This window comes from Poromitra crassiceps, assembly GCF_964638095.1.
Source record: "Poromitra crassiceps genome assembly, contig: HAP1_SCAFFOLD_752, whole genome shotgun sequence".
NCBI classification, from domain to species: Eukaryota; Metazoa; Chordata; class Actinopteri; order Beryciformes; family Melamphaidae; genus Poromitra; species Poromitra crassiceps.
Genome location: NW_028151656.1, coordinates 13,896 through 34,853, shown reverse-complemented (window position 1 = coordinate 34,853; position 20,958 = coordinate 13,896). Strand labels below are relative to the sequence as shown.

General features: G+C 44.5%; 1 long non-coding RNA gene across 3 annotated transcripts; it reads left to right on the top strand.

The window, feature by feature from the left end:
• The first annotated feature begins 14,788 nt into the window (after window positions 1–14,788).
• LOC310771525 lies at window positions 14,789–19,766 on the top strand. Of its 3 annotated transcripts, none has more exons than XR_014552438.1 (5): window positions 14,789–15,031; window positions 16,314–16,501; window positions 17,136–17,559; window positions 18,209–18,318; window positions 18,878–19,766. It is a non-coding gene; the product is annotated as an uncharacterized lncRNA (long non-coding RNA). The 3 variants fall into 3 exon arrangements; XR_014552439.1 differs by having other exon boundaries at window positions 18,209–18,326; XR_014552440.1 differs by having other exon boundaries at window positions 18,209–18,335.
• Window positions 19,767–20,958: the final 1,192 nt, after the last annotated feature.

The window sequence follows — 20,958 nt, the reverse complement described above, 5'->3', positions numbered from 1 at the left end:
TGACAGGTGGCCTCTGAGCCTGTTGCCTGGAGACAGTGGCTTGGCAGGCTTGACAGGGAGGGCCGCAGCTGCAGCCAACCTGCTGTCCAGGAGCAGCACCTGAAGACAGGTCAGTGTCTGTACTGTATCCTGATGCTCTATTCATGAGGGGAAACATTCCTCCACTATTTATTTACACACATGTAAATCATCTACTATGTACATGACAGGATAGCCAGGCCTATATACCATCCTCACAGCTGTTCACTCCTCACAGATCAACAGCTCTCTCTCTCTCTCTCTCTCTGTCTCTCTCTCTCTCTCTCTCTCTCTCTCTCTCTCTCTCTCTCACACACACACACACACACACACACACGCACAGTCGAATCAAACTACATTTAACATTGAATGCCACTATCCTTATACATGAAAAAAAGAAACATAGTCCACTATGATGTGATATTGCACCAGCCCTTTAAAAAGAAACATTCTCTGCACCATCTCTTGACTCTCAAAACATGTTGTGAGATGAGTACAGCCGCTCAGCAGTGTGAAAGAGCGCCAAAATGCGTCATTTTGGTCCAATATCATTGCCTCTACCCAGCATGCAACACTCCTGCTCAGAGTTGCTCTCTCGCTCCATTGATGGAGTCAAATGTCAGCTGCTTCCAGTAGACTTTTTGCAGGTGGTTTTGAACAGAGAGGAGCTGGATGCTGCTCAAAACACATCCAGTATGCAAATGAGAGTGAGACCATAAGTCCTGTGATACAAGTGTAGGTGTGCCTGACGCCCGTACAATAGCGTGCGTGCGCCAGTGTCAGTGTCAGGTGGCAGTGGCAGTGGCAGTGTCAGTACAAGACAAGACTTGAGGCTGGTGTCAGTACCAGAACCAGACACAAGGCTGGCCATAATCTCAATGAATGAGTTGTTTGGATCTGGTGGCTCTGGCGCCGCCCTGTGGCGTCACAGGGTTTTACACCACTTCCTCAGTCTGCACATGTGGCCTGCAGAGAGGAGGTGAGTGGCGTTTGTTTGGGCAGCATTGTCATTGTATTGATAGCGTTTAGAAAGTAACGTTGGTCCAAGTGTCAAATGTTTGTTTGCCTCGTTGTGAGCATGTAGTGAGTTGATGCTACATGTTGATTGTATGTTATTCAAGTGTCTGGTGTCTGGTGTGGATTACAATGACTCAGCACTTCCTGCAGCTCAGCTCAGCTCAGCTCAGCTCAGCTCAGTGGACGCTCATGCTGCGCAACTCAGCCGCATTTCTCTTTTCCTGCGCGGCTGTCTGTCTGTCTGTCTGTCTGTCTGCCACCGTGACTCTGTCAAGCACAACACATCAGCTCAGGGCAGACAGGAACTCCCAAAGCGCACAAATAAAACCAATTTCAAAGTGAAATAATGATTTGGTCACTCACACTCTCTCTCTCTCTCTCTCTCTCTCTCTCACACACGCGCGCGCACGCACGCACGCACGCGCACACACACACACACACACACACACACACACACACACACACACACACACACACACAGACAAGGAGGCCAATTGTGACAAGACTGATCACTGATGTCATAAAAAAAAGTTGTTGTTCAAATAAATATACCAAGTAGTTATATAAGCTCTCTGGTTGTATTGCTTTGCCACGCACGCAATTTTGATTTATTTTAGTATTTTAACACGTTAACTGCCAACGACGTACTGATACGTCAAGCAGAATCCAACCGTTAACTGCCAGCGACGTATGGATACGTCAAAAAAATCGTTTTTTTTTTTTTTGACGGTGGATCGTTGATCTGGCCCTTTTGCATCTTCTATTATACTGTTAGAGCCGCCGGGCGTGTGCAATCCATTCCGCCGACCCACTGAGTGGCGACGGTGCTCAGAGTATTGAGTGTTGTTTGGCCAGAAACGCACGCATTCCAGCTGAGCTCAACCGAGGACCCAGAAGCGAACGAGCCTCATTCTCATACTGTAGGCGAAAACCTTTCACACGGGCGCACGGCGGTGGGGGCTTCCAAAGGTGGACTGGGTGGAAAGCACACTTTGAAGCGCGCAGCATAAGCCTAGAGTCACACAAGGCTTCGTCAAAGCTCTCAACCGAAAATCCAAGAACAGATTAAGCCACATCCACGCTCGCCGACGAGGGGCCGTCAGAGAGAGAGGCTGCTGCTCACTGCTCAGACAGGCAGGAGAGACTGGCTTGTGACTGACAAACACGGAGACACGCCCACGGAGGGAGGAGTTGTAAGGAGAGGGGGTGCGGGTGCTGCTATGGAGGAAATTACTGTTCAGAACTATATTGTTTATGTCTGATGTCTCACTGATGCCAAAAATAAATGGTTAAAGTGACTGTTTGATATTGAATTTCACAAAACTGCGATTATCTCAGCTTTTTGTCTCAGACGCTGAAACCATGCTGTACTCAACGGCTAATATCTACATAACTACTAACTCTACAAACTAACTCTTTTAGACAGAGAAAGCACACATTCTATTAGTACTTTTGTGAACTTTGTGTTGACAAACTCCAAGCAGAAAATTATCCTTGGCTCTTGTAAAATGAGCCAGAATCCTCAAAAAAACCCTCTGGCAAAAGCTACCTACAGTAAAAAAAAAAAAGGCTGGCAGTGAATGTGTTAATATATTCAAAGGAATATGTTTTGTTTAGAGGGAATATTGGAATATGATTTTGGGGCTATTTTGACAGCCCTACATCCCACGCTCCAGAATCTCATCTAGCCTGATACGGGCTCTGCTGGGGAGTGCACTAATGCAGACAGGTGGAGCAGAGGAAAGGTGGGGGTGTCATGTTCTGTAAGAACTTGCCATTTATCTTTAAATTTGTCTCCCTCTAGTGGTCATTTGGGAGTAATTCTTTATTTTCTTGTTAATTCCTGCATTGGGTTCTCATTGGTTGTTTTTGGTCATGTGACAGTCACAACCAGGAAATGCTTTAGGTTTGCCTTTCATGTGGTCAGCTTGCAGCTCCAGCTACTTTCTCTTTTTCTTCTTCTGTTTTGTCTTGGAAAGCATCACTTGTAAGTTACATTCAAGTTAGTTATAATGATAAAAGTGTAATTTAATATATTCTGGTATGTTACATTTAAATATTTCGTTTATTTACATTGTGAATACTGCCAGTGCAAAAGTAGCCTTGTTATGGTGTTTTCTGCTAATATTTGATAGCCTAGCTGCTGCATGTCAATGCTAGTTCCTATTGGTGTTTTTTGATGGTGAACTTTGTGTATATTGTTTGGAGATATATTTACAGCTATTTACACATCACATTTAATTTGATATTTGTATGTTATGACTTAGCAGCTGTCATTTACATAATTGCATGTCGTTGTATGTATGATGTCTTTCAAATAGCATTTAGTAATTGGTGCTATCTTTTGGTTTTATTTGAGTTTTACAAAATAATTCACTCATGAGAATGACGACAACAGTAAAGGACATTCAACTTTACTCCAGCCTCCGACTTTCTCTTGAAGTCTGTTAGCTATCTGTCAATTTGTGTAGACACACACATCGAGGACAGAATAGGGGGAGAGGGGATCCTTTAGGTCCTAACTAAAGGATAGTGTCTGTCAGACACTATCAACATGCCACAAGTGAAGAGTCACTACCATCCTGGATGTGTTGTACTTGCTTCATACAGCCTGTAGTCGGGTTCAGGAGCACTGAGGAGGCTGATTTTTGGACAAAATAAATTCAATCTACTTTTTTCCCTACCACCTCCTCCTTTGTTACAGCAGAGTCTACCACAGTGACATAGCCTATAACCAAAACCACCAAGAGCAACCGACACCAAACCATTTCATTGTATTCCTGCTTTATTGGCTCACATAGCCTACATGCAGCCTTATTTTAATTTGCCAGGCCAAAATACTGCCAAACTATGCTGGTTTTATGAGATGTCTGTCTGCCCCATAGACTGTAAGTCCACTCCCGCTTTCAACCACGCTGGCTTGTGTTTACATCTGGGCATTAGCAGGGAGGGGGCTTGCCGGGTGGCTGCGTAACATATAGACGCAACAGTTTACGATATAATGTATGTAATCCATATAATGTAATCCATATAATGTATGGCATCCATTCGTTCAGAATCAGGTCATCAACCAACCAGGTGTCTCTCTCTCTCTCTCTCTCTCTCTCTCTCTCACTCTCTCTCTCTCTCTCTCTCTCGCTCTCTCTCACTCTGTCTATCACCCCCCCCCCTCCATATTCTCATCAGGTGCGGTGTGACAAGGCTGTGGACGGGTGGGTGTGCAGGTGTGTCCATTGATCCAAAATGACAGGTGGCCTCTGAGCCTGTTGCCTGGAGACAGTGGCTTGGCAGGCTTGACAGGGAGGGCCGCAGCTGCAGCCAACCTGCTGTCCAGGAGCAGCACCTGAAGACAGGTCAGTGTCTGTACTGTATCCTGATGCTCTATTCATGAGGGGAAACATTCCCCCACTATTTATTTATATTTCTCTTTTTTGTATGTTAGCCTTTTTTTTTAGAGAGAGAGGGTCTTCATTTTTTTAGAGGGTGGGGGGGGGGGGGGTCTCATTCCCATGGATAACTGGCCAAAAAGCAATCTCATGTCACACCCAGATAGAAAATGTGGTGAAAACACAGCTCAGTGTTCAGGGCTCAGTGGTACATGTTTGCTAGAAAAATCTTCAGGTATACGTGCTGTACGGCTGCGGGGGTCGCGCCCAACACATTGACGTCATTTGACGCTCGCGCTAAAGATCTCTCTGCAGTAGATGAACCTGCGTGCCAACCAAACTTGCCTTCTTTCCCGACTAGAACACTCTTTGGAAAAAGTAGGTGTTTTTCAGCTAAATGGGACAACAGATACAGTTGGCTGGAGTACAGCATTAAAGTTGATGCTGTATTTTGCCAGCCTTGCCGCCATTTCAGCACTGATGTGAAGGAGGGAAGATTTAACAAAGCAGGACTGAGAGACTGGGGGCATATTAGCACAGGTTGTGTTGGATCTGGTTCGATGCGTTGGAATCAGCGTCACCTAATTAGCATAATGGCAGCCACTGCCTGGTTACAAAAATAAGAACTACAAAAAAATAAAGAACTACAACTCCGGCTAGGAAGGTCGTAGAGAGCTCTGGTTGGGTGCGTTGGAATCAGCGTCACCTAATTAGCATAATGGCGGTCACTTCCGGTTTACTTTCTGGTTACACAAAAGAACTACAAAAATTCAAAAGAACTACAACTCCAGCTAGGAAGGTCGTAGAGAGCTCTGGTTGGGTGCGTTGGAATCAGCGTAATAAAAGAAAATGAACGAAACAGGAAGTAGAATTTCCCTTGCTCGGATCAACGTAAAAAGTAGTTTTTCGGGTTCCTCGCAATATTTCCAGTCGTTAGAGTGGTCACATGGCTATGAAAAAAAAAAAAACTTCAAAATAAAATAAAGAAAAGTAAAGAAAAAAAAATTACAAAAAAACAGAATAACTCCGGCTAGGAAGGTCGTAGAGAGCTCCGGTTGGATGCGTAGGAATCAGCGTCACCTAGTTAGCCTAAAAAAAACTACTTCCGGTTTTGCCTACAAAATAAAAGAAAATGAACGAAACAGGAAGTAGAATTTCCCTTGCTCGGATCAACGTAAAAAGTAGTTTTTCGGGTTCCTCGCAATATTTCCAGTCGTTAGAGCGGTCACATGGCTATGAAAAAAAAAAAAAATTCAAAATAAAATAAAATAAAAGTAAAGAAAAAAAAAATACAAAAAAACAGAATAACTCCGGCTAGGAAGGTCGTAGAGAGCTCCGGTTGGATGCGTTGGAATCAGCGTCACCTAGTTAGCCTAAAAAAAACTACTTCCGGTTTTGCCTACAAAATAAAAGAAAATTAACGAAACAGGAAGTAGAATTTCCCTTGCTCGGATCAACGTAAAAAGTAGTTTTTCGGGTTCCTCGCAATATTTCCAGTCGTTAGAGTGGTCACATGGCTATGAAAAAAAATAAAAACTTCAAAATAAAATAAAAAAAATAAAAAAATAAGAAAATTACTAAAAAACAGAAAGTGGGTGTAACTCCGGTTGGGTGCGTTGGAATCAGCGTCACGGAGAAACTATGCAGCAGAGACAGAGGGGCTCATTTGTGGGAGCGGATTGGCTGCTGTTCGCATATACAATGACTCAGCACTTCCTAATCTCTCTCTCTCTCTCTCTCTCTCTCTCTCTCTCACCATCTCTCTCACTCTCTCTCTCTCTCTCACTCTCTCACTCTCTCTCTCTCTCTCTCTCTCACACACACACACACACACACACACACAGACAAGAAGGCAAATTGTGACAAGACTGATCACTGATGTCATAGGCCCTATGACATCACTGTTTGGGACCCCCCCCCCCCCCCGACACATGATAGTCCACACAGGAGATAAACCATTTATTTGCTCAGTCGGTTGTCAAGGTTTTGGTCATGAATCAAGCTTGAAGCCACACGTGGCAGTGTCAGTACAGGACAAGACTTGAGGCTGGTGTCAGGTGTCAGTACCAGACACAACAAGGCTGGCCAGAATTACAATGAATGAGTTGTTTTGATCTGACGCTGTTGTGTGACGTTGTGCTGTGGCTCTGGCGCCGCCCTGTGGCATGGCAGGGTTTTACATCACTTCCTCAGTCAGCACACGGCCTTCCTGCAGAGAGAGGTGAGTGTAGCAGTGAGCAAAACAGTGTGTGTGTGTCGCTGCTGAGCCAAGACGTTTGCTCTGTTGATTGAATTGCAGGCAATGACAATGGAAAATCTTGCTGGTAGCTGCTTTAATAACAGTTGCAGCGCAGTACAAGATGTAAGGCTGGCCATGATTACAATGACTCAGCACTTCCTAATCTCTCTCTCTCTCTCTCTCTCTCTCTCTCACCATCTCTCTCACTATCTCTCTCTCTCTCTCTCACTCTCTCACTCTCTCTCTCACTCTCTCTCTCTCTCACACACACACACACACACACACACACATACACACACACACACACACACACAGACAAGACTGATCACTGATGTCATAGGCCCTATGACATCACTGTTTGGGACCCCCCCCCCCCCCCCCCACCCGACACATGATAGTCCACACAGGAGATAAACCATTTATTTGCTCAGTCGGTGGTCAAGGTTTTGGTCATGAATCAAGCTTGAAGACACACGTGGCAGTGTCAGTACAAGACAAGACTTGAGGCTGGTGTCAGGTGTCAGTGCCAGACACAACAAGGCTGGCCAGAATTACAATGAATGAGTTGTTTTGATCTGACGCTGTTGTGTGACGTTGTGCTGTGGCTCTGGCGCCGCCCTGTGGCATGGCAGGGTTTTACCTCACTTCCTCAGTCAGCACACAGCCTGCCTGCAGAGAGAGGTGAGTGTAGCATTGTGCAAAACAGTGTGTGTGTGTCGCTGCTGAGCCAAGACGTTTGCTCTGTTGATTGAATTGCAGGCATGTGAATGATTGCACTTGTTCCATAGAATTGTTACGTTGGTATCGTCTACTATTACAGCTAAGATGTGATGCATGGATATTACATTTAGACTGTTTAATAACAATGGAAAATCTTGCTCGTAGCTGCTAACAGTTGCAGCGCAGTACAAGATGTAAGGCTGGCCATGATTCCAATGACTCAGCACTTCCTAATCTCTCTCTCTCTCTCACTCTCTCTCTCTCTCACCATCTCTCTCACTATCTCTCTCTCTCTCTCTCACTCTCTCACTCTTTCTCTCACTCTCTCTCTCTTTCACACACACACACACACACACAGACAAGGAGGCAAATTGTGACAAGACTGATCACTGATGTCATAGGCCCTATGACATCACTGTTTGGGACCCCCCCCCCGACACATGATAGTCCACACAGGAGATAAACCATTTATTTGCTCAGTCGGTGGTCAAGGTTTTGGTCATGAATCAAGCTTGAAGACACACATGATAATCCACACAGGCGAGTAAACATTTAATTCAGGGTTCCCACGACCATGGAAAATCTGGAAAACTCATGGAATGAGTCAAATCCACGAAAGTTGAGGAAAAGTCTGGACATTTTGTTGTGTGTAATGCAATTGTTGGAGTAATCTTCCATATAATGTAACAACAGCAAATGTATTCTCTGTAGCTGTTGACATAAGGTAGCTCTAATATGTGTCAACTTTAGTGCTTATTGTATTTTTTACGATTTTGTATATGATTTTCCTGTTTTAGTTCAATAGCTTATATGATGCAGTGACACTAAAACACTAAAGCCCCATAGCAGCTGTGTCCTAATTGTCCTAGGTCATAAGTTGTGGTATTGATTCAGAAGCACCGCCTCACATTACATGGAAATTCTATTATCCATTCCTGAAAGTCATGGAAAAGTTTTGAAATTGTATCCATGAAAATGTGTGGGAAGTCTGTTAATAGGGCTGGGGCGCGTGACGTAAGCGTGGGTGAGCTGTGCTTGCCAGTGCAATGCATTGTGGTCCAGTATTGACATGACGGCTAGGATAGTAGTTTTGTAAATCAACGCATAATATGAGCTTGCTTCATATTGCTTCTTCCCCCTCCCCCGACAGTCAAACGCGTCAAACCCCATTCATCTGGCAACTCAATGTGCCCCCCCCACCCCTCTCTCACTCTCTCAGTCTCTCTCACTCTCTCTCACTCTCTCTCTCTCTCCCTCTCTGTCTCTGTCTCTTTCTCTCTCTCTCTCACACACACACACACTTTTGTAAGATATTTTTTACGTAGCTGTAATGGTATAATGAGTAAAAAACAAAACAGTCAAGCATTCAGAAATAATATCCTATGCTCCCCGCTCGGGCCCGTCCAGGGAGCCCCATCCTGCGTAAGTCGGGTTTCCAGAGTAAAACCTGGCCTTCTACAACAGCATGAGTGAATACTGGATTCTGATTGGCTAGCAACAGTGGTAAATAGGCCAACAATCTACAGTTGGCCTATACAGGGTACAGGGTACCCTGTGTGTAAACAGGGTTTATGGCACTCGGCTTCGCCTCGTGCCACAACCCTGTACGCGTGGTAAATGTGGCCACAACCCCCTTCCTCTCGTGGTAAATTTCTTACATTAACACCACTGGGGATAAGAAGGGGGTGGGATACTTATCCAACCATACCCACCCAACCTAATGAATATAGAAAACAATATCTAGTGATAGATGTAGGCCTGTTCAACACAAGTGTTTTTAATCACACCTGCAGGCCAAACCTGATTGAAATGTGTTGTGCTTTGTGGTGTGTTAACGACTCAACTGCTGATGTGGAATAATAGGCCACACATGTTTAGACAAGGCAACAGATGGATGGCAGAGAGGCAGATCTCTCCTGCAGCCGCCCTCATAAGAGTCTCATCAGATATAAGTTCACTTGGAGATTCAGAGTCTCTCTAATCTCTCCCCCTTCCTCTCTCTCTCTCCCTCTCCCTCCCTCACTCCCTCTTTCTCTCTCTCTCCCTCTCCCTCCCTCACTCCCTCTTTCTCTCTCTCCCCTCTTTCTCCCTCCCCTCTCTCTCTCTCTCCCCTCCTTCTCTCTCTCTCCCCCTCCCTCTTTCTCTCTCTCCACTTCTCTTTCTCTCCCTTCTCTTTCTCCCCTCCCTCTCTCTCTCTCCCTCTCTCTCTCTTCCTCTCTCCCCTCCCTTTCTCTCTCTCCCCCTCTCGCTCCCCTCCCTCTCTCTCTCCCCTCCCTCTCTCCCCCCTCTCTCACTCCATCTTTCTCTCTCTCCACTTCTCTTTCTCTCCCCTCTCTCCCCCTCCCTCTCTCCTCTCTCTCTCTCTCTCCCCCTCCCTCACTCCCTCTTTCTCTCTCTCTACTTATCTTTCTCTCCCCCTCCCCCCCTCTCTCTCTCTCTCCCCCTCACTCCCTCTTTCTCTCTCTCCACTTCTCTTTCTCTCCCTCTCTCTCCCCTCCCTCTCTTTCCCCTCCCTCTCTCACCCTCTCTTCCTCTCCCCTCCCTCTCTCTCCCCCCCTCTCTCTCTCTCCCCCCCTCCCTCCCTCAGAATGCCCAGAGAGGTGTGCACGGTGGACGGGGAGTGCTGCCACCCTCAGTGTCTGGGCGGCTGCGCGGCTCCTGGCAGTGACACGGTGTGTGCCGCGTGCCTGCATTACTACCACCGCCGGCACCTACAGGTTCGAGGGCTGGCGCTGCATCAGCGCCGAACTTGAGTGAATGAGAGGATTAGAGCTGTTTATGGATTGTTGCAGTTCTTCGCGTTGCCCGAGGAGGGCAGGGACACACTCTCTCACTCTCATCAGTGGGTGTGTGTGTGTTTGTGTGCGTGTGTGCGCGTGTGCGTGTGTGTGCGTGGGTAGGTTTGTGTGTGTGTAGGTGTGTATGTGTCTGTGAGAGATAAACTTATAGTGAATGAGAGGATTAGAGCTCTTTATGGATTGTTGCAGTTCTTCGCGTGGTCAGAGGAGGGCAGTGATGCACTCTTTCACTCTCATCACTGGGTGTGTGTGTGTGTGTGTGTGTGTGTGTGTGTGTGTGTGTGTGTGTGTGTGTGTGTGTGTGTGTGTGTGTGTGTGTGTGTGTGTGTGTGTGTGTGTGTGTGTGTGTGTGTGTGTGTGTGTGTGCGCGTGCACGTGTGTGTACACAGTCATTCACCCTCCAGTAAATGCAAATCATTTGTTTAGGACTGTGTCCAACATCATGATGCCAGGGGCTACTTCAGTCTGAAGACTGCCTGCTTGTGTCTCTTGCTCTCTGAGTTCTGCTAAATGGGGGGAATGCCCCTTTATTTAGGTGGAAGCTGGCAGAGAGGCTGTTGACTTGCGATCACAGGAACAGAGACATCCAGGGGCTCAGGTGTTGTGTTGTAGCGTTAGCATACGCTCTGGGTAAGTACCTTGTTGAAAATGTCAAGGCCTGAAAAACAAAGGTGTCTAATCTCTCCCCCTTCCTCTCTCTCTCTCCCTCTCCCTCCCTCACTCCCTCTTTCTCTCTCTCTCCCTCTCCCTCCCTCACTCCCTCTTTCTCTCTCTTCCCTCTTTCTCTCTCTCCCCTCTTTCTCCCTCCCCTCTCTCTCTCTCTCTCCCCTCCTTCTCTCTCTCTCCCCCTCCCTCTTTCTCTCTCTCCACTTCTCTTTCTCTCCCCTCTCTTTCTCCCCTCCCTTTCTCTCTCTCCCTCTCTCTCTTCCTCTCTCCCCTCCCTTTCTCTCTCTCCCCCTCTCGCTCCCCTCCCTCTCTCTCTCCCCTCCCTCTCTCCCCCTCTCTCACTCCATCTTTCTCTCTCTCCACTTCTCTTTCTCTCCCCTCTCCCCCTCCCTCTCTCCTCTCTCTCTCCCCCTCCCTCACTCCCTCTTTCTCTCTCTCTACTTATCTTTCTCTCCCCCTCCCCCCCTCTCTCTCTCTCTCCCCCTCACTCCCTCTTTCTCTCTCTCCACTCTCTCTCTCCCCTCCCTCTCTTTCCCCTCCCTCTCTCACCCTCTCTTTCTCTCCCCTCCCTCTCTCTCCCCCCCCCTCCCTCCCTCAGAATGCCCAGAGAGGTGTGCACGGTGGACGGGGAGTGCTGCCACCCTCAGTGTCTGGGCGGCTGCGCGGCTCCTGGCAGTGACACGGTGTGTGCCGCGTGCCTGCATTACTACCACCAGGGGCGCTGTGTGGCCGACTGCCCCGCCGGCACCTACAGGGTCGAGGGCTGGCGCTGCATCAGCGCCGAACTTTGCTCCAAGGTCCACCTGCCCGACTTGGATCTGGACGGTCCCCCGTCCAGCTTCGTCATCCACGCCGGAGAGTGCACGCCTGACTGCCCGTCCGGATACTACCGCACCGTACCCGACAGGTGAGCTGGGGTGTCACACTGACATGGAGCCACTAGGGGGAGCTGCAGTGAATGACTGTTGCATGACTTGGGTACCAATTCAAGTCCCTGCTATCAGTTTCTATTCTCGTTTTTGTTATATTATAGAGCAAAGCTTGAACCAATTATCCTAAAATAATGGTGATACTAATTTAGGTGACACCTAAAGGCTTTCAGTCTATTCTAAACATCTAGTTGGCTGGTAAAAGTGTGAAAGTAAATTTGGGGGTTTTCTCCTTTGTGGCATTCAGCCGACACGGTGTAGAAAGATCATGTCAGATCATTTCCAAGGGCAGAAATAAAAGAGAAGAGCCAAGGGTTCGAGCAGTGGTCCCCAACCAGACCGGTACCGTTTTTCTTTTTTAAACATAGGCTATATAATATTATAGGCTGTGTGTGGTAGTTAAAACATAGTTTCAAGTTGACGTTTATTTATGTTTGTAGTTGAAACAAAAACAAAAATACTGTAGGCTACATACAGTACAACACAAAAGGCTGTTATTTACCCTTTGTCGCCACCTGGTGAGTAAATATATGTGTAACTAAAACCATTAAAATTGACAACCGGTCCGAGACTTTTTTTCCCATGTATCTACCGGTCCTTGGCACAAAAAGGGAACCCCTGGGTTAGAGGTTCAATAATGAATGTAAGCCATTGGAATGAGTTGTCTTGGATTGAGATGTCTTCACCACCTGCTCTGTCTCTGCAGCACGTTCTGTACAGCCTGTGTGGGCCTCTGTGATAAGGTGTGTGAGGAGAAGGTCATCGACTCCATGGTTGCCGCCCAGTCTCTCAAAGGCTGCACGGTTATCAAAGGCAACTTGCATATCAACATTCGCAGAGGCCGTAAGTACTGGAACACTGCTGCCATGCTTGCAATGCTAGCTGCTCTCTGCTAACACAGCTGATGGTAGTTGTTGAAGGAGGGCAAAGCAGGGCCTCATCAACTTCCTCTTCCGAAATGTGGCAGGTAGCCTGGAGACAACAAACACCTGTTTGTTGTTGCATTAACAACGGTCCCACATCTCCACCAAGGATGGAAGACTGGATGATTATCAAATACTATTTGATCATCACTGGGAACCACCACCCTACCCTACCCCGCAACTAGCTAGCCCAGCGTTAGCATCGTTAGCATAGCTTCCCGGTCGTAGTGGAGATGGCCCAGGCGAATCGTAGACAGAATATCAGCTTCTCTTCATGCAGCATCCAAGCTTGAAAGCGTCTCCTTGTGGCTGCGTGTTGTTTTACTGCCGTCACAAGTACAGTTTAACACCATCTCTCCACACTCTTGCCTAACCCACGTTTCTAGCTGGGTACTGTTGTCACTACTCAATCCGTACAGGCTGCCCCATCTGTTCTGCACATGTGCGAGCGGCTCCGCCCTCTGGCACAGCAGGTACAGCAACGCCACTTGTACAAACTTGATACAAACCAGTGTTTCCCCCTAGAAATATGTTCAGGCCTGGAGGGATTTCGAAACGCACCCTGACCGCAACGGTGAGGGCCGTCGCTGGCGACGCTAAACTTTTAGCTAACCTGTTCGCATCTATGTTCACAATGGCATCGCAAGTATCATCATACTATTATGGGATGCGATGCGAACAGTTGTATTATGGGATGTGCGTTTGTGTGTATATAATCTTAAAATCAGCATCTCAATTAGCTCTCACACTTTCAGAACATACTGGCTTGGTGGTCTGATGCTAAATACTGGGTATATGAATACTATAATGCTCGATTTGATGTAGCTATTCATTTATACTGGTAAGGCAACTAAAAATGTGCTTTGATACACATGGAGGATATTGTCTGCTGTGAAAAGCCCATCTCACATAGTGATTATTGGAGCGATATACTGTAGAGCGTTTTTTTAAGGACTCTACAAAATGATAAAGGGCATGCATCCAAAATACGTTATGAAATTGGACATATAATCTGAAATATAAAATTGTGTGGACAGCTGTCTCTAGAAAGGACTGAGAATTGGCCTCAAAATAAGGCTGTAACATTCAAAAGGCAAAAACCCATACAGTACACGTAACATATAAAAACCAGTTTGAAATTAGGATATGTGGTACGGTATAATACAGAAACATGATACAAAATAAGCCATTTCAAATCTCAAAACAACCAGTTATTAATCGTTTTCTTTAATTGTTTAGTTGATTAAAAGTCCAAACATTGACTGAGTTATTTAACTGTAACAACTTTGAATGTATTAGTGGTAATGAAACCTGTGAATGATAAAGAAATTGCTTTGGCCAAGCTACATCCTTAAGAGATCCTCGGGTAGTTTCGTCTCAGCAAGAAATGAAGATGAAGCACTTTTTGAAATGCGGGGAAACACTCATAAACAGTCTTCCTTTATTAAAAAAAAGAAAAACTTCCATCCTAGAAAAGAGTGCACTATCTTCCTTAAAGGCAGATCCAAGTCTTGTTTTTTAAGACCTTCGGGATGTTCTTAGAATGGAAGCCATCCCACAGACTGAGTCTAGAGTCTGGGTTAAAAGGCATCTGATATCTGGTCTTGGCTTGCAGGGACAAACTCCCCCATGCCGTAAACATTTGAGAAAATGGAGAGAGAGAGAGGGGTAGCCCATTACAAGTCTCAAGTGTGATGTCGGTTTGTCTATGGAATTAAATAAGGGCCAAATATATTTTGAGCTTGAGAAACATTGTTTGTAAACTTTGAACTTGAACTTTGAACTTGTATGTCTGTAAATAAAACTTGTACCTGTAAAAATATCTTGTCCATCTGAGAGAAAGTTTTGTGCATCTGCAACCCATTTTTGTATCGGCAACCCATTTTTGTATCTGTAGACATATCTTGTGCATCTGGGAATAAGTTTTGTACACACGGATAGAATTTGTGCGTCTTCAAAAATATTTTTTACAAGTACAAAAATTTCCTACGTTCGTGTGCGACCTTGAATGCAGCACTTGCAAATTTCCTACGTTCGTGTGCGACCCTGAAAGCACCACGGACAAATTCATATTGCGAGCTTGGATGTCTGTTTACAAGTACAGATTTTCTTTACGAGTACGAATTCTGCCACCCAACCATGTCAACTTGGGGCCATAAATCTGAGCGGACTGGCCAATCAGGTTAGACCCAGTCCCCTCCCACTGAATATCGGATCGTATCGAATAAAACAATTGACAATTGACCAGAAACTCAACCAGAAACTTCTTCCGCCTTAAACAAACAGACACACGACAAACAGAGCTTTGGTAGTTTGGAAGGAATACGAGCTTCAGGTAAGTGGCCACTTGAAGTAAATCGACATAAAGTAGAAGTTTTGTTGGTTTTATGAGACATTTAACTGCACGACCAGGGAGCCATTTCATAGCATGTTACTACACAGGCTTTCCCAGTGAGCTAACTGACGCTAGCTAGGTTAGCTAATGTTAGCTAGCTGCTTCATTCAATTTCCCAAAATAAACTAAATCACTATTTAACCCGCTAGCGTAAGGGGTAATTTGACTCTAACGTTACAGCTCACGTAAGCTGTGTCCAGTCTTAGTACAGTTAATTTAGTAGCTGGCTAACGTATCCTGGCTAGCTGGGGACTGCCCCCTAGTCCGATACCTCACGAGTCCGACACCTCATGGTTTTGGCTAGTATGTCAATGAATCATTACATTTTATTATTTAACGCTATATAGCGTTACTGTAGGTCTGCTGTTGTACTGGGTCAGGCGATTGGCTGGTATTAGTAGCGTTATGAGTGAGGTACTTCACACAGCCTCACAAACTAGTGTCACGAACTAACGTTAAATCTGCAAGTACAAAGGGCACGTTTGTATAATAGTAATAGTAATAATAGAATAACAGTCATTATATTGAACGTGACATGACGGCCTATGTGACGTTATTGTAAGACCCTGGAGCATTAGCTATCGGATAGCTATGAACGTTACTACTCCAAACAATCAATCAATCAAATGTATATGAATATGGCGTTACTGTAGGGCTACTGTTGTACGGGTCAGCCGAGTAACGTTAAAGCAATGAATACATATTCATGCCTTAAAATCGTGAAATAGTCTAAATTAACGTTAGCGTCCTTGGGCTAGCCAAACTCAATTCAAATGCATGCCGTTTTGCTGCGGTTCAAAAGTGACAATAACAGGCGTTTCAGGTTATAATAGTAATTTTATTCCCTCAGAGTAACTGCTCAGTGTATTCAATGCATGTCGAATTGAAGAGTGGCGCCATGTAATCCACTTTATTATGCTTAAAAATTGCGATACATAACCCAACTAAGGTCAGCGTCACTGATTTGCATTAGCTGCATATTTCCTGTGTAAACGTTATCATCAGAGTATAATATAATGATGGCATGCTGATACCTGTTACAGTAAAGTCTGTCACGTGACATGTTTATAGCTGTGCTGTGTCTGTATAGTTCTGTATAGCTCTAATGTAGTCATGTGTACAGCACTGCAGATTGTAGCTTGCTATCTAACCTAGAGCAGAGGTTTTCAGAGTCCAATGGCCACAGGCAGGAATGATTTCCTGTGCCTCTCCTTGCATCTAGGTGGGATCAGCCTCTCACTGAACGTACTCCTGTGTTTGACTAGCACGCCGTGGAATGGGTGCGAGTCATTGCTCATGATGGAGCGTAGCCTGGACAAAGTCATCTTCTCCGACACCGCAGTCAGAGAGCCCAGATCCAGCCCCACAATGTCCCTGACACAGAGAACCGTGGAAACCCCGTTCTTAAAGGTGAGTGTTGTTGTGACTTGCCTTGTTATTTGCAGCTGGTCTGTCCTCCATCAAGTTGTCAGTGGTTAATGGTGTGTACACTGGCCTGGCCTGGGTACCATGATGGGAGGCCAGCTTGGTGAGTAGCCTAGGCCTACAATATTTGACAATTTTTTGTTTCTCATCTGATTTCTATTTTATTCTTCTTTTTAATGTTTTGTGTTTCTTTGTATTCCCTCATACATAGCTTACATTTCCTCATATTGTTATTTTTCCTCCCTGTAAATCACAACCTTTCTTTTGGATGAATATCATGTAGATAAATATGGGGTAGGGTCGATAGTATAGATACAGTCTAGTATAGATACGAGACTAGATGGTGGGGGAAAACCATTTTAGCCCCATGGCCCATGGCTGTATTTTAATGGTGTTGTTTCTGTTGCCATGGCAGCAGTCTGTCCACTAATGGGAATGTAATGGCTTAAGTGTTATAAGAAGGCAGTATGTTGCCAATACAACATTGAGATTCCAAAGAGCTATAAAACAAGCCGGTGGTGTAGGATTGCATGGAGGCTGTTCCTTCTGATATCTAGTCTATCACAGTTAATGCGATATCTCCATCCTCAGACCTTTCCTTCTATTCCTCTGTCTCCAGGTCGCGGCAGCCGCGGAGTTCCTGAAGCAGTTGAAGCCGTACGTGGAGGAGGGCATCATCCGAGCCTTCCACTGCGCCACCGTGACGTGTTCAATGCTCACGCAATCCATTAGTTAGAAAAAATATCAAACAAAATTATTACTACTTTGTCTCTTGAAGTGTTAATATCAACAATTTAATTTTTCATTATGTAAGGATGGATTCTTTTGAATGAGTTTCAGACAGTAGCATTCTTTCTACAAAATTATGACTGACCCATAGAATTGGTCAACTAATACTCATACTATAACTAATAACAATAACTAGCATAGCAATAAGATTTTGACAGGGTTGCAATTATTGAACTGTTTTGGTCAATTCAGTAGGAATCAGCTGACCTAGGAGTTCCTGGTTGAAAATTACACCCAGCCGAGGGAGTACACAGGTGAGTGATCAGGGACAGGGAGAGACAATTTTATTGAAGCAGGCACAAGTATATAAGACAATAAACATTTTAAATTTAAAGCATAGGCCTACAATGTTTTAGTTGAACTATGAAGCTTTTGCACACACACAAAAAGTTTTTATTTTTATTTTCCTGAACACTTTTCGTGGACCCCCTGGCAAAGTGCCACGGACCCCCATTTGAGTCTGGTCTAACTGTCTCTCTCTCTGCCACGCCGACATTGTCCATCTAGTGCAGGATTGTCCAAACTTTTTTGAATTGGGGGTGAGGCGGCCGTGCAGGTGCTTCTCACCTCATATGGGTGTTATTAAAAAATATAAATAAAAATCACATACAATTGTACTTTGTTTGCCATCTGAAAACAGTAGTTCTGCATGTGCTGTTCCTACCTGGTGTTTCTACAAACTGTATGATAGTGCTGTCATTGTTAGGTGAAGGAAACAAATGCAAATTGAACTTGCTTGATTAACCAATAAAAAAATCTGTCCACGGGCCACAATTGGCCCCAGGGCCGGACTTTGGACATGCCTGGTCCTGAATAAATGCATCAGGGATAGGTTCTAGTCTTGTTTTGCATGGAAGAAGGTAGTAAGAGCAAACTGTTAAATCATTTTCTCATGTGTTACAGCCATCCTCAACCAGATACAACCCTGTCTGGCACTGGCCAGGAGTCACATCTGACAGCAGAAGACACAGAGGACAGCAGGACAGAAACAACAAGCCACTCTACCAGAGTCGGTAATAAGGCAATACAAGTACACAGGCAATATTATGTTGAAGCTCTTGTTTTGTTACACATTTTTCCTGTCCTTGGAAAATAATAATTCAGCTGAAATTAATATTGATATGAAACAAACTTTTTTTTTTTACTTGACAGCATTAATGAATACTAAAATTATATCTAATCATGATGATCTACCCGCAAATTATTCTTCAGCTACATTACTTGATCTTGGCCTGTGTTCACAGGGTACCTACACAGGTGTGGAAAGTCTGGAAACGCATTAAAAATGAATCTAATAATTTACAGGTCTTGAATATTTTGGGAATTTAAATGTTATAATGTTGTATAACAATGTTGTATTACATAATGTTATGTTGTGGAGCAGGGTAGGAAAAATACACTTTTAAGGGCTTTTTTTTGCCCTTGTGAGATATGTTTGGGGCATTGTGGATCATTTCCACAGCATGCATGGCCAATATTCAATAGGTAGTGACTCCCATCACTAAGCTTTCTGTTTAGTAATATGCTGTGGGTTCAAAACAAACTGTTTATATTTAATTTCTGCCCTTATAGATCCTTCAGGCATCTCTCCCTCATCTCTCCTCCCGTAACATCTCCACCAGTCTCAGTCCCGGGGCTGATCGGGATATCAGCCAGTGGAGTGCTCACCGCATCAGCCTATGTGGATGAAGATCACAGCTGGTGTGCAGCTCCTCGACGCAGCTGAACACCACAAATATATGTAGATGGGGAGATAACAGGAGAGAGTGAAAGCTATTACCAAGTATATGCACTACATTCTATTGGGCTAACTTCTAGTCATTGAAACTCACACCAGAAACACTGTGTTTTGTCCACGCCTCGCTCTGTTTTGCCCGGTGCTGCCCTGTCCCGCTCACACCTTGCTCACACCTTACCCACTTCATGCCTGGCTGCTCGAGTGCAGCACGCTGCATGCTTGAAAAACAGTGAATAGTAGTAGAATAGTAGAATCTTAAAGTATAGTACAACAGTATGTATTGGGTGCATCAAACATTTGATATTTGTGATCATGCTGCTTTAATAAACAAGGGAAGATTGAGAACAGTAATTTGGTGGGCAATCCCGGCAGTGCAATGTATTGCGGGATCAAGACAAGTTCTATGAAGTGTAAAGTAATATATACATTTATTCCTAAAATATAATCAAAACATTTACACTATGAACACTACATCTGTATACATAGCAATTTACTATTGAAAAATGTTTTTTGGGGTGGGGGGGACATTGTTTGTCCTTGTGATTGTAATTGTGGATAAAAACTATTAAACATTGTTTACCAAGTAAAGCCTTTTAAATGTTGTAGTTTCATCTTTGGTGATCATTTGCACTCATGAGATGATAAGGATGTTTAAAAATATGTGTTTGCCAATTTGTTATTGTTTAGCCATAAGTGTTTTCCAGATGTCTTTCAGAAAAAGAAAGCGACAGCTCCAGAAAGTTGACTGGAGTGTGGCCGCTCACAGACTGGTTCCCATGAATGCAGGCCAACCCAACAGACTCTTGGGTTATGCAGGAATGCTTACTGTATAGTTTCACTAACTTCCTGGATGCCTAGGGGATAATGATTATTTGATCTCAACAACTGAGACAAGATGGCTAGTCTAGACTATACAAAATGCACCATTGCTGATGAGTAAAATAATATTTTCAGTTGAAAGTCAACATTAAATAAACAAATAAAACATTAACAACAAGTTGCTTCAGATATCAACTTAATATAATATATACTGTCAAAAGTCCTGGAGAGAATTCTGCTGGACAGAGTTAAGGAGTTAATCTACTCCACAGACAAGCAGTTTGGTTTTAAAGCAAATGGCACACTGACCTCTGTATGCCTTAAAGGAAATTGTAAACAAATACAGATGGCAAAACCTCTAATTTCTTTTATGTTTTATTGATGCTTCTAAAGCCTTTGACCGTCAACCATAAAAAAAACTCATGCTATGTCAAAGAGGTTTGCCCAGCTATATTGTTAGGATTCTGGCCTTTTGGTATGCCCATCAGACTATGCAAGTTAAATGGAGCAACATATCAACCCTTTTTGGGGTTAGTAATGGGGTCCGTCAAGGTGGAATCTTATCCCTTCCCAGTTCTTTTTAATCTGTATGTTGATGATTTGTCCAAGCAACTGAATGGTTGTAACACTGGGTGCCTTATTGGTAATACCCTAGTGAACCATTTAATGTACACAGATGATCTTGTTGTTCTGAGCCCAAGTAGTGCTGGTCTCCAGCAGCTCCTCACAATATGTACTGAATATGGTTTGGTACATGATATCAAATACAATGCCAGTAAGTGTTGTCTTAATTTGCAGGACCAAAGAGGACAAATGCTTGACATTTCCTGTTTTTAAATTGTCTGATAATAACCTTACTGTTTGTGATAATGTTAAATATCTAGGTCATTTTATTTCAGAGCAATTGTCAGATGAAGTTTAACATGTGTACAGATGGAGTGAAGGTGTCTCTGTTTAGAGCATACTGCACACCACTCTACACTGCTCACCTGTGGTCAGATTATAGGAGTCGGAGGTCAAGCATGCACAGACTTGAAGTGGCATATAATGCCATGAGAATATTGCTCAGGAGACCTAGATGGAGCTCTGCAAGTGA